The sequence below is a fragment of the Eriocheir sinensis genome, chromosome 18 (genome assembly GCF_024679095.1).
Source record: "Eriocheir sinensis breed Jianghai 21 chromosome 18, ASM2467909v1, whole genome shotgun sequence".
NCBI lineage: Eukaryota > Metazoa > Arthropoda > Malacostraca > Decapoda > Varunidae > Eriocheir > Eriocheir sinensis.
Window position 1 is genome coordinate 2573986 of NC_066526.1, and position 12274 is coordinate 2586259.

Consider the following 12274-nt stretch of genomic DNA (forward strand, 5'->3'; position numbering starts at 1 on the left):
TCTCTCTCTCTCTCTCTCTCTCAGCAGCAGTACCGGTTTCGTTCTCTTTTTTTGTGTGTTATTTTTAGTGTTGAGAGAGAGGTGTGTTTATATTCTAATTAGTGTTTTAATCAAGAAAATGAGGAAAAAAATAATGAAACAAAATCATAAATATTATACCTTAGAATATTTTCGTTATATACTTTTTCTAATAATAAAAAAAAATATTAAACGATGAAAATAACGCTAACATTATTATTATTATTATTATTATTATTATTATTATTATTATTATTATTATTATTATTATTATTATTATTATTATTATTATTATTACATTATCATTATTATACATCTTCGCTGTTCCTATTGCGTTTCCATGCTGAGGAGGAGGAGGAGGAGGAGGAGGAGGAGGAGGAGGAGGAGGAAGTAGAGGAGGAATAAGAACAGGCTAAGAAGGGATTAGAAGGAACGTGGATGCGTGGACGTGAAGCGAATAAAAAGAAATAATGATGATGATAATGGTGATGATGATGAGGATGAAGATAACGATGAAGATAATGATAATGATGATGATAAAACAACTGATAAAGCAATGTCATGAGCAGAAAAGATGGGAGCGGAAAATAACACACTCGAAAAACTAAATAAAACAAGAAAGAAAAACAAGAAATCAAAGAAGACGCGCCAGTAAGAGACAAAGAAGCAAAAGAATGAGGGAAGAGATGAAGAAACAGGAGAGGAGAGGAAATTAGACAAAGGAAAAGAGATGTTAAGAGAAGAAAGGAGATTATAAGAGAGGAAAGGAGAGGAAAGGAAAGGCTAGGAAAGAGGAAGAAAAGAACAGGGAATAGAAAAATCAAGAGAAGAGAACGAATAGGAGAGGTGAGAATGGTAACAGATAAAAATAATAAAAAGTAGGAAGAAAGAAAAATAATAGGAGGAAGATAACAAGAGCGGGAAATATAAATGAATAAAGCAAAGGAATAGAAAACCAGATAGTGATGAGAGTGGGGAGGAAAGGAGAGAAAACATCAATGAAGGAAAAGGAGGAGGAGGAGAGCAAAATAAAGAAGAGGACAAAAAGGAGTGGAGAAAGCAAAACCAGAGAGGACAAGAAGTGAAATAAGAAATAAGGAGGATAGGAGAGTGGAGAAGAGACGAAAGAAAACAGTGATAAAAAAACATAAAGAAGAGAACTGAAATGAAGGGAAAGAAGGAAGGCAAGGAAATGAGGTTCAAGGAGAAGAGTCATGAGGAAAGAAAAGATTAAAAATAACATAGAGGAGAACATGAAAGAAAAGACAAGTGGAAGGAAAAGAGAGATCGGAGAGAGAAGAAAAAAAAAACCGTGAGAGATAAAATAAGAGGAAACAAAACAACAAGAAGGAAAAAATATAATATAGAAAGGAAGAAAACTGAGGGAGAGGGGAGAGAGAAGACAGAGAGGTGAATAAATGAAAGTCAAGGGAAAAGAAAAACAAAACAAGAATATCGTAAAGAAGAGAAATGAAAGAAAAGGAAAATGGAGAAGGACAATAAGTGGGAGGCAAAATAAGTGAAAAAATAATAGAAAACATAATAAAGTAGACAACTGGAAGGAGAAGAGAAAGCGGAGACAGAGATGAGAAGAAACGAGGCAACAGAAGATTGAAGAAAGGAAAACAGAAAATTGTGAAGAAGAAAAGCAGAAGGAGAGGAGAAGGAAGAGACATAGAGGACCGAAGAAGAAATGAGAGGCAAAAGAAGGAGAAGAAATACAATAAAAAGGAAGAAAACGACGAGAAAATAAGAAAGATAAGCAATGAAAGGAGAGAACAAGAAATGAGGCAAAAAAGTGAAGAAAATAGAACATAATAAAGAAGAAAATTGGAAGGAGAGGAAAGAGTGGAGACAGGGAGGAGAAAATATTTACTGAGATAAGAAAAGTGAAGGAAGAAAAATAGAAAAGAAGAAAACTGAAAGGGGAGGGAAGAGACAAGACAGGGAGGACAAGAGAAGGAATGAGAGGCAAGAAAAGAGAGGAAAGGAGAGAAGAGAAAGGGAGTGAAGGGATGGAGGTAACGAGGTGTTGTTTCCGTGATAAGAACCACACACACTCCTCCTCCTCCTCCTCCTCCTCCTTCTCCTCCTCTTCTTCCTCCTCCTCCTCTCATTACCTCTCCCGCTGTGTCGTGTGTGTGTGAATACGCCTAGAAATCTTCACGTGTTTTCTCCTTTTCTTTTTTCTTTTTTTTGTTTCAAACCTATTGCATGTGTTTTCTTTTTTATTTAACTTTTTTTTTTGCTGTCTAGTATTCTCGCTTTTTCTTTCCTTTTTCCTTCACTTCTTGTTTTCTTCCTCCTCCAATTATTTTTCTCTTCTTTTCTGCTGATATTTTTTTCCTCTCTTATTGTTTTTTCGCTTTTTTTCCCCCTTCATGCATTTCTTGTCTTCTTCCTCCTTCAGTTCTCTTTTCTCTTTTTGCTTGTCCGTCTTTTATAGTTTATTTTGCTATCTTGTATTTTGTGTTTGCCTTCTTGCTGTATTTCTTGTCCTCTGCTCCCTTCATTTATGTTTGTTTCCTTTCGTTTATTCCTCTAACCATTCTCATATTCTTCATCTTCCTTCTTTTTTTTTTTGGTTATATATATTTTCTTCTGTCTAGTTGCTCCTGTTCTTCGTCTTTACCTTTTCTCTTTTCGTTCTGTTCGTGCTTGTTATTATTTCTTTCTAGTTCTTCGATTCTTGCTCATGTAAATAATCTGTTCCACCTTTTCCCTTTTAAACTCCCTCAAATTTCCAACATATTTTTCTCTGTACATCACGTTCTTTCACCCCCCTCGCTTTCCCTCTTTTCATAATGCACATCCCAACTCTTCTTCCTATTTGTTTTCTTCTCTGCATTCGCTTATTTTTTATCTCGCTTCTTATCATCTTTTCTTTTTGTTTCGTATTTTTAATCTTGTCGCCCTTTCTCTTCGTCTTTAGCTTTTTTCTTTGCGTTTTGTTCGTATTTGTTATCGTTTTCTTCTGATTTTCAACTCTTGTTCACGTCAAAAATACGTACGCATTGTTTCCCTTTTCAACTACTTCAAAATTTCAACTTCCTTTTCTTTGTATTAATTCCTTCTCCTCCTTCGCTTTCCCTCTTTTCATAATGTACAGCGCGGCTCCTCCTGTTTGTTTTTCACCTCCGTGCATTCACTTATTTTACATCTCCGTTCTTTAACATATTTCCTTATTGTTTTTCTCTCTCTCGTTACTTTTTTCTTCTTCTGTTTTCTTTTCTTTCCCTTCTGTTCGTATTCGTTATCCGTCTCACTTTCTCTTCCATTGAAACAAATACAGCCGGAAATGTGCTTACCTCCTCCAGCCTTGTTATATTTCTCTATTTGAAAATATCTTCATCCTCAAACTTCTTTTCTTCCGTTCGAATAATATGTCTTGAAATGCACTAATCCATGTATTTTACCTTCTCTCTCTCTCTCTCTCTCTCTCTCTCTAAAAAGTTATGCTTTAGACAGGCTAGCTTTAGTTGTACAGCTTAAAGCTCTACCCATACACATATATGCATATAACATATATAATTTTGTATAACTAATAGCTATAAATAAATGTTTCAAATGTTTCAAAATGTTTCTCTCTCTCTGTTTTTCCTACTTTATCTTCCTCCTCTCGTTAGCGTTATTTCTCTCTCTCTCTCTCTCTCTCTCTCTCTCTCTCTCTCTCTCTCTCCAGCTCCTAAATTCATCTTTTTTTTCGACTCCTTCTTTTGGTTTTGTCTTACTTCGTCTCGTTTCATCTCTTTTTATCTTCCTTCACCAACCTCTTCCCACTCCTCATCCCTCCCCCTCCTCCTCCCTTCCCCCATCCACTTCTCCTCGTCCTTGTCCCTTCCTCATCCTCTCTTCTCGTCCTCTTAAGGCATCGATCCATCATCAAAGTGATTATCTTTATTTACATTTCAATACAGTGTGCTCTTCCTTTACCCTCCTCCTCTTCTTCTTCTTCCACCTCCTCCTCCTCCTCTTTGTCCCCTCCCTCCACTCCTTCATCTGCTCCTCCGCGTCTCCTGAGTCTCCCTATTCAATTACCCTGAGAAGAAAAGTCCCTTCCAGCATCACCCTAATGTTCCCTCACCTTTTCCCTCGCCCAAGATGAAAAGAGGAAAAATAAGGTAATTGAGAAATGTCAACTAAAGGGGAAGGGAATATAAGGTCGAGGCTGCGAACCTTTCACATTTTTATTCATTATTTCGACTCTTTTTTTTCTTCACCCCGGTTTTATTTGAGGTTTCCGGCCATTTCCCAGTCCACAGTTTAAGGTATTTGAGTATTCAGTATTATACGTTGACTCGACTGTTATTCAATGAGGTCAACATCAGAGGGAAAACGACAAGGAAAGACAAGACAGGCACACAGGAAGACCGATAGATACAGACACACAAAGACATGCAAGTAGACAGACAGACATGCAAATACGGAACGTTTTATACCAACACCGACAAAAGGGGAGCAGAGACTAAGAGAGGCAATGAAATACATGAATGCAGAGGAGGAAGTGACGGAAGAAAGGAGAGAAGGAGAGGTAAGAGGAGACAAGACGTGAGCGAAGAGACCTTGAAAGACCAAAAGGAAGAGAAGGAGGAGGAGGAGGAGGAGAGGAGGTGGTGGTGTCATGGAGATTCAGGGCAAGATCAACCTTCCTCAAGAGTCACCGCAGTATAAAAGGACTTAGAATCTCTCCTCCTCCTCCTGCTCCTCTTCCTCCTCCTCCTCCTGCCCCTCCTCCTCCCCGGATTGAGTGCTGAAGGGCTGAGGTAAGGGAGCCGCGGAAGCACACGAGGCGAGAAAAGAACATCTGCGATACAAACTTGCGGCGCCTTCTTCGGAGCCCCACAAAGGCCGCGCATGTCCTCGACTTCCTTCATGGCTCCTTTGACGGTTTTGCTTCCGTTGACTCCTTCCTCCTTTCTTTCTTTTATTTCTTTCCTTGCAAACGGACTTGGTATTCATGCTGTGAGTGCCAATACGATAGACAGATTAGAAAGATTAGATAAATTCATGGATTGTGATGTGAGGTGGGGAGGAGTCTGCAAGAGCTCTACCGGCCTCTTGCAGACTCCTTATGATCTTATGTTCTTTGTTTTTTCTTTGTTCTTCTTTACCACTATTACTTCTTCTTTGCTACCTTATTTAATGATTATTTCGTTTTTATTTCCTTTTTTTGCTTTTTGCTTCCTTCTATTTTGCATCCTTCGTTCTTGCTTTCTTGTTTACTGTTCCTTTTTTTCTTGATTCCTTCTTTCTTACTTACTTCTTTCTTTTGTATTAGTTTCTTGCCTTTTTCTTGCATTCTTCTTTCTTGCCTCCTTCCTTCACTTTTCCTTCCTTCTTTATTGTTTTCTCTGACGTTTTCTTCTTTGATTCTTTTGCTTCGTTCTTGCTTTCTTTCTTCTCTAATTGTTTCCTTTTATTTCCTTTCTTTCATGTTTTTATTTTGACGTTCCCTTCTCTGACATTTCCTTCTTTATCTCTTCCATTGACGCATTAAGTTGGCTCAGTGCGTATACGTGTGCGTGTGCGTGTGTGTGTGTGTGTGTGTGTGTGTGTGTGTGTGTGTGTCAGTGACAATGCCCGTACCCCGTCGATTCCTTCCCTTCATCGTTTTCACGTGTCCTCATCTTTTTTTCTTTTCTCTTTCTTCCTCTAACTCCTCTCTCTCATCTACATCCTTCGGCGCCTCTAACTTGACGTAACTCTCGTAAAACGCACTCAAACTTAAGCCACTAACCGCACAACTTAGTGGAAATCAACTCTTTCTCCCTCATCATCACCCTCCTTCGCTTCTTCCTCCTCCTCTTCCTCCTCCTCTTCCTCCTTGCATTCACTCATTTCATCATCCGCCATCTGGTCTTTATCTTTCCCTTTACGTCCTATTCTTTGTCTTCGTCCTTATCCAAATCCTCATTGTATTCTCTTTTATCATCTTTCAGCATCTTCTCTTCCCTTTCACTCCTTATCTTCTTCCTCCTCGTCCTTCTTCTCCTTCTCATTAGCTTATTCTCTCTCATCATCATTCACTATCTCTTATTCTTCCAATTTTCCTATCCACGTCCTCGTCAGCTCTCCTCCTCTTCTTTCTCCTATTCTTCCATTCATTTCTCTACCTATTCCTGTTCCTTCTCCTCTTATTTTCCTTTCTCCTCCTCCTCCACCTACGTCCCTTTCTCCAAATCCCTCCTCTTCCTCCTCCTCTTACGTCCCTTCCTCCCAACAGACGAGGCATTGTGCGGACCAACTTACCACGAAAATTCCGACTAACTTCCTCTGAAGGGGAAGTTCGGCGAATGGTCCTCAGCGCCCTCTCGCCGCGGCTCCAAAGGGGAGGCGAGGATCGCGAAGGGCACCATTCTGCTGACGAGGCGGGGCGGCGCAATAATAGGGGAGAGGGGCGGACGGAAGAGGGCGAGGGGGAAATTAAAAGGGGCGATAAGAGCGTGAGGAAGAGTGAATGAGCGGATTGAATGGGGAAACTTTGCGATAGATGGCGGTTAGAAAAGGGAAAATGTGAGGTAATATTTGTAAGAAGGGGCGAGGAGGAAATTAAAAAGGGTTGTAAATGAGGATGAAAGGAAGGGAATGAGTGAATTGAAAGATGAAATTATTGCGATGAATGCTGGTTAGAAAAAAAGGGAAAATGCGAAGAACAAGTAATATATGTACGAATGAAAGGTAGAGGGGAAAGGAGAAAACTAAAAAGGGGTTAGTAAATGAGAATAAAGAGGAATGAAACAGTGAGTGAAAGACGAAACTATTACTATGAATGGTGGTTGAAAAAGAGAAAATATGAAGAAAAAGGAAGACCTGTACGAGTGAAAGGTAAAGAGGGGAAGTGGAAATTGAAAGGGAAAGTAAATAAGAGTGAAAAGGAATACATGAGCGCTTTGAAGGGGAAAATTAATATGATGAATGACGGAAAAAAAAAATATGAGAAGTACTATTTGGTAGAGAGGAGAGGGGGAAATTAAAAGGACTAATGAAGAGGAATTATTGGAATGAATGAATGGGAGGGTAAAGTTTGTGATAAATGGTTAAAAAAAGACAATCTGAATGGAGAATAATACATGTACGGGTAATAAATAAAGTAATATAAGTACGGGAATATATACGGGTAATTAAAAGAGGTAGTAAATGAGGGTGGGGATTAATGAATGACCGGAATGAAAAAGGGGAAAATAAATTGTGCTAAATGGTCGTTGAAAATGGAGAAATAAGAAGAGATATATGGTTGAAAGTAAAGTATAGAGGCGAGGGATGAATTAAAAGGGGTAATGGGGTGAAAATAAATGAATGAGTGATGTGGAAAGGGGAAAGTATTGCAATAAACAGCGGTAAGAATGAAAGAACGGGATTGAAACGTAAAAATAAGTAATCATAAGGTAAACACACACAAATAAAAGCAAAAGAAAGCATAAATAAAGTGATAAATGGCTGTAAAAATAAATAAAAAGTTAAAATAATGAATGGAAACACTCAGTAAGTAATATGTAACGTAGAAAAAAACCCGGCAGAAGAAAACATTAAAGCGTAAATGAAGTAATAAATAGCTGTAAAAATAAAAATAAAGTTAAAATATTGAATGGAAAAACTCGGTAAAAAAAAAATGGCAGAAAGAAACATTATAAATTCCAGAAACACGAATAATAAAATCCTTCCATTAAGTTAGATACGGCTGAGGAGTTTCAAAATTAATACATCATTTACGTAAGTCCTTCCATGATTTCCCACTGCGCTAATGTACAGTGCAAAATATAAGAGGAAGAGGAATAAAATGAAGAGGAGGAGGAGGAGGAGGAGGAGGGAGAGGAGGAGAGAATGAAGAGAGGGACAGTGACGTAAGAGCAAGGGGAGGGAAGATGAGGGTAGAGGAGGAGGAGGAGGAGGAGGAGGACGATGAAGAGGACGAAGGATAAATATGGAGAGAGTGGACGCTCTATCATCCTTACACGTTAATAATTCGAAAATGATGAATATAATTACTTGGCTAGAGGAGGAAGAAGTGAGGAGAGATGAGAGTGGAAGGGGGAGAGAGGAGAGAGGAGAGAGGGGAGAGGGCTGTGGGTGAGGGTGTGAGGAGAGATATCAGGCAATGAGAAAGAGATGGTAATAGAGAGGAGAGAAAGAAATCCATGAAGGGTGAAGGAGAGGAGAGAAAAAGGTAGATAAAGAGGGAAGGAGAGGAGATAAAGAGGTAGATAAAGAGGGAAAGAGAGGAGATAAAGAAGATGAAGGGTGAATGAGTCGGGAAAATTGATAAGTGAATAAAATCCAGAAATAAAAAGAAAAGTATGAGGTGGGAAAAAGAAAAGGAAGAGATGAGGAAGTGATGATGATGATTCGACCTTAGGATAGAGATTAGTGAAGAGAAGAGAGGCGAGGAAGAGGTAGGCGAAGGGTGACAGACAGATGATAAAAAGGTAGATGAAAGAATTAATATATAAGATGAGAGATGGATGAGGCGTGGAAAAGAAAAGAAGGAACAGAGGAAGTAATAATGAGGATGTAAATTTAAGAAGGAAAAGAGTAAGAATAAAATGTGAGAAAGAAATAATGTTGAGTAGAATGAGGGAGAGAGAGAAAAGGGTAATAAGGGCAGTGTGGAAGGTGGGAGGAGGAGGAGTCACGGATAAATTAGAGAAAGAAAAGGAAGAAAAGTGAATGTGAAGGAGGGGAAGAAACGAAAGAAAATAATGGAAAACAGTGAAAGAAGGGTGTGAAGAAGGAAAGATGTTAGCATGAGGGAGAGACACGAGGTAGGGATGCGGAGGAAAATGGGAGTATGACGAAGAGAAAGAGATGAAGTAAATAATGAAAGGGAGAGAGGGAGAGATAGATAAGTGTGTTCGGATATGAAAATGCGTGACGAAAGGGAAGAGAGTGTGACAAAAAAATGAATAGATACAAGAGGGAATAGTAGAAGAGGAGGAGGATATCAAAGAATTCAAGGAGAAATGAAGAAAAGGATATGAAAGGAATTGATGAGGACATGATGAGGGAGAAGAAGAGAGATGAATGGAGAAGAAAGACCTAAGAAGGATGAATAAAGATGAGGGAGGAATGAATAGAGAAGGATCATAAGAGAGGAGGAGGAGGAGGAGGAGGAGGAGGAGGAGAAGGAGGAAGGAGGAGAAGGAGAGAGGAGGAGAAGGAGGAGGAGGAGGAGGAGGAGGAGGAGGAGGAAGAAGAAGAAGAAGAGGAGGTGGTGCAGCCTCTCTCTCTTAAAAGCATTTGAAATATTCTCCAAGAATATTAATATTCCTAAAAGCATTACTGAGGTTGATTCACTTTTATCTTCTGCTCGGAGAATGAATCCAGAGAATGAGCCAAAAAAAGAATCGCATTCATCTGCATAAACACACTCACAAAAAAGTAATGACTGCACGCACGCACGCACACACACACACACACACACACACACACACACACACACACACACACAAGCACATAAAACAACCCCCCGTACATACACACATACACACACACACACACACACACACACACACACACACACACACACACACACACACATAATCTCCTCCCACCCCACACACATTTTCCCCTCCACACAATACTAGCCCAACACACACAATCGCCCCCCTCACCTCCCCCACACACAACGACCCCCCCCATACACACCACCGCCCCCCCACACACAGCCCCCTACACATACACAGACAACGACCCCCTCACCATACACACACAATCCACCCCAAACAATCCCCTCACATTACCCCACCCCCCACATGCAACCCCTCCCTTCCCCCCTGCCTCTCCCCCGCCAAACATAAACATAAAATCCTCCATAGACATGATGAGTTCCTGGAAAACACAAAGGGCAGAGGCGGAGTGTAGCCATTTTTCGTAACTCATTAAAAGCCCCTTGAGCCTAAGTGTCCTAAAATAAGAAAGACCGTGAACCCGTTACAAGAAAAATGGGAAAGACAACCTCTTCAAAACAAACCTTCAGACACTAGACATGAGTAGAGGAGGAGGGAGGGAGGGGAGAGGGAAAGAAGTAGGTAGAGAGGGAGAAAAGAAGGTAGAGGGAGGGAGGAAGGTCGAGAGAGATGGATAGATAAAGCGGGAGGGAAGGAGGACGGTAGGGAGGAAAGGAGATAGGGAGAGAAAGATGAGGGGCGAGAAGTGGAGAAATGAAAGGTGGGAGATAAGGAAGGTAGGAAGAGATGGAATGATAGAGGAAGAAAATATAAAGGGATGGAGGGATAACAGAAAAGAGATAGATGGATAGATGGAGGGGGATAAATAGATAAAGATGCATGGATGGAGGGAGAAAGGGAGGAAAAGGAAAGATGAAGAAAGATGAAAATGGAATGAAAAGAAGAATCAGAAGAGGGCGATGAGGAGGATGAGTGAAGTAGAAGAGGCATAGACAAACAGATAACAACAGAGGAAAGAGAGAAAAGGGAATAGAGAGGTAAAGAAGGGATGGGTAGTAGCAATGGAAATGAAAATAAAATAGAAAAAATGGGGACTAATATTGTGAGAGAAGTAAGAAACGGAGGTAAATACACTAGACCTTTAATTTTAGACAGTATGAGGAGGAGCAAGAGGAAGAGAAGGAGAAAAAGGAGGAGAAGGAGGAGGAGGAGGATAAAAAATGCTAGAAGTGGTAGTAGTAACAGTAGTGGTTGAAGAATATAAATAATAGAGTACGATGAAGAGGAGAACGATGTGAAAGACGAAGAGAAGAAACACGAGGAAAAAGAGGGAATGAGATAATTGATAAAGCACGAAGGAGTAAAAGAAAGAGGAAGAGGAGGAGGAGGAGAAGGAGGAAGAGAACGAGGAGGAAAAGAATGCAGCAAAGAACAAAGCCCTCACTAAGTCCTCATTTCTTTCCCATCATTAAAATGAGACAAAGAAACTTAATACCGAGCTTTTGTATCATTTAACTTGGGACGTTTATCTCAATTCCTCCGCCGGGAAGGAAATTGGAGGGAGGAGGGAAGAGGAAGGAAAAAAAAGAAAAAAAAAGGAAATATAAAACGAAGAAAAAAACAAAAGAAAAAGAATACAATACAGAAAAAAATAATAAAATAAAATAAAAAGAGAGGAACAGAAAATAGAATGGAAAGGAAAGGAAAGAAGGAAACTAAAAAAGGAATGAAAACGAAAGGAAAAGAAAGGAAAAGGAGTAGAATAGAACAGAACAAGGAAGAGAAAAGAGAATAGACGAGAGGAGAAGAGAGAGAGAGAGAGAGAGAGAGAGAGAGAGAGAGAGAGAGAGAGAGAGAGAGAGAGAGAGAGAGAGAGAGAGAGAGAGGTTGGGTGGGAGGGGAAATGGGGATACTAAATATAGCATCCAGAAAATATAAACAAAAAATGAGTTACAGAGGGAAGGAGGAGGAGGAGGAGGAGGAGGAGGAGGAGGAGGAAGAGGAGGAGGAAGAGGCGGCATTAAAGAGAAGGAGAGGGTCATACCGACGGCAGGTCTGGTCCAAACATTACCTGCACCCTGCTCTCTCTCTCTCTCTCTCTCTCTCTCTCTCTCTCTCTCTCTCTCTCTCTCTCTCTCTCTCTCTCTATATATATATATATATATATATATATATATATATATATATATATATATTTATGTATATTTCTCTCTCTCTCTCTCTCTCTCTCTCTCTCTCCACCCCCCCGGCAGCAGTAAGGTATTGATTCCCTCCGAAGATTCCACTGCGATACATAATTTATTTCCTTTTCTCCCTAAGCCCCGAATACGCGCGTGGTCGTAACTCCTCCGCCGGTACATCGTGACAAGTAACCAACCAATCCGAGCAGCTGCCCGTTTTCTAACAATTCCGACGTTCGACCCGTTTTCTCTTAGCTGATTTACATTTCCGGATAAAGGTTTCTTTTCCACAAAATCTGTTTACTGTTTTACACCAGGAGGGGGATTGACAAATGGATAAGGCACTATAAACTATAAACACTCGCCTGCGCCAGAACGGGCTGGGCCGACCATCAGGCCCCACCTGGAAGAAGCCTTGGGCCGACCATTAGGCCCCACCGGGAAGATGCCTACCGGCGCAATAGGCAACAACGTAAAAAAAAAGAAAAAAAAAAGAAGGAAGAAAGAAAAGGGAAGATAGTGGCAAAGAAGGGATGGGATGGATAGTAGGAACGGAGATGAAAGTAAGTGCAGAAAAAAATATGAGCTAATATTGTATGATAAGTAAGGAACGGAGGTAAATACACTAGGTCTTTAATTTTGGGCAGTATGAGGACGAGGAGCAAGAGGAAG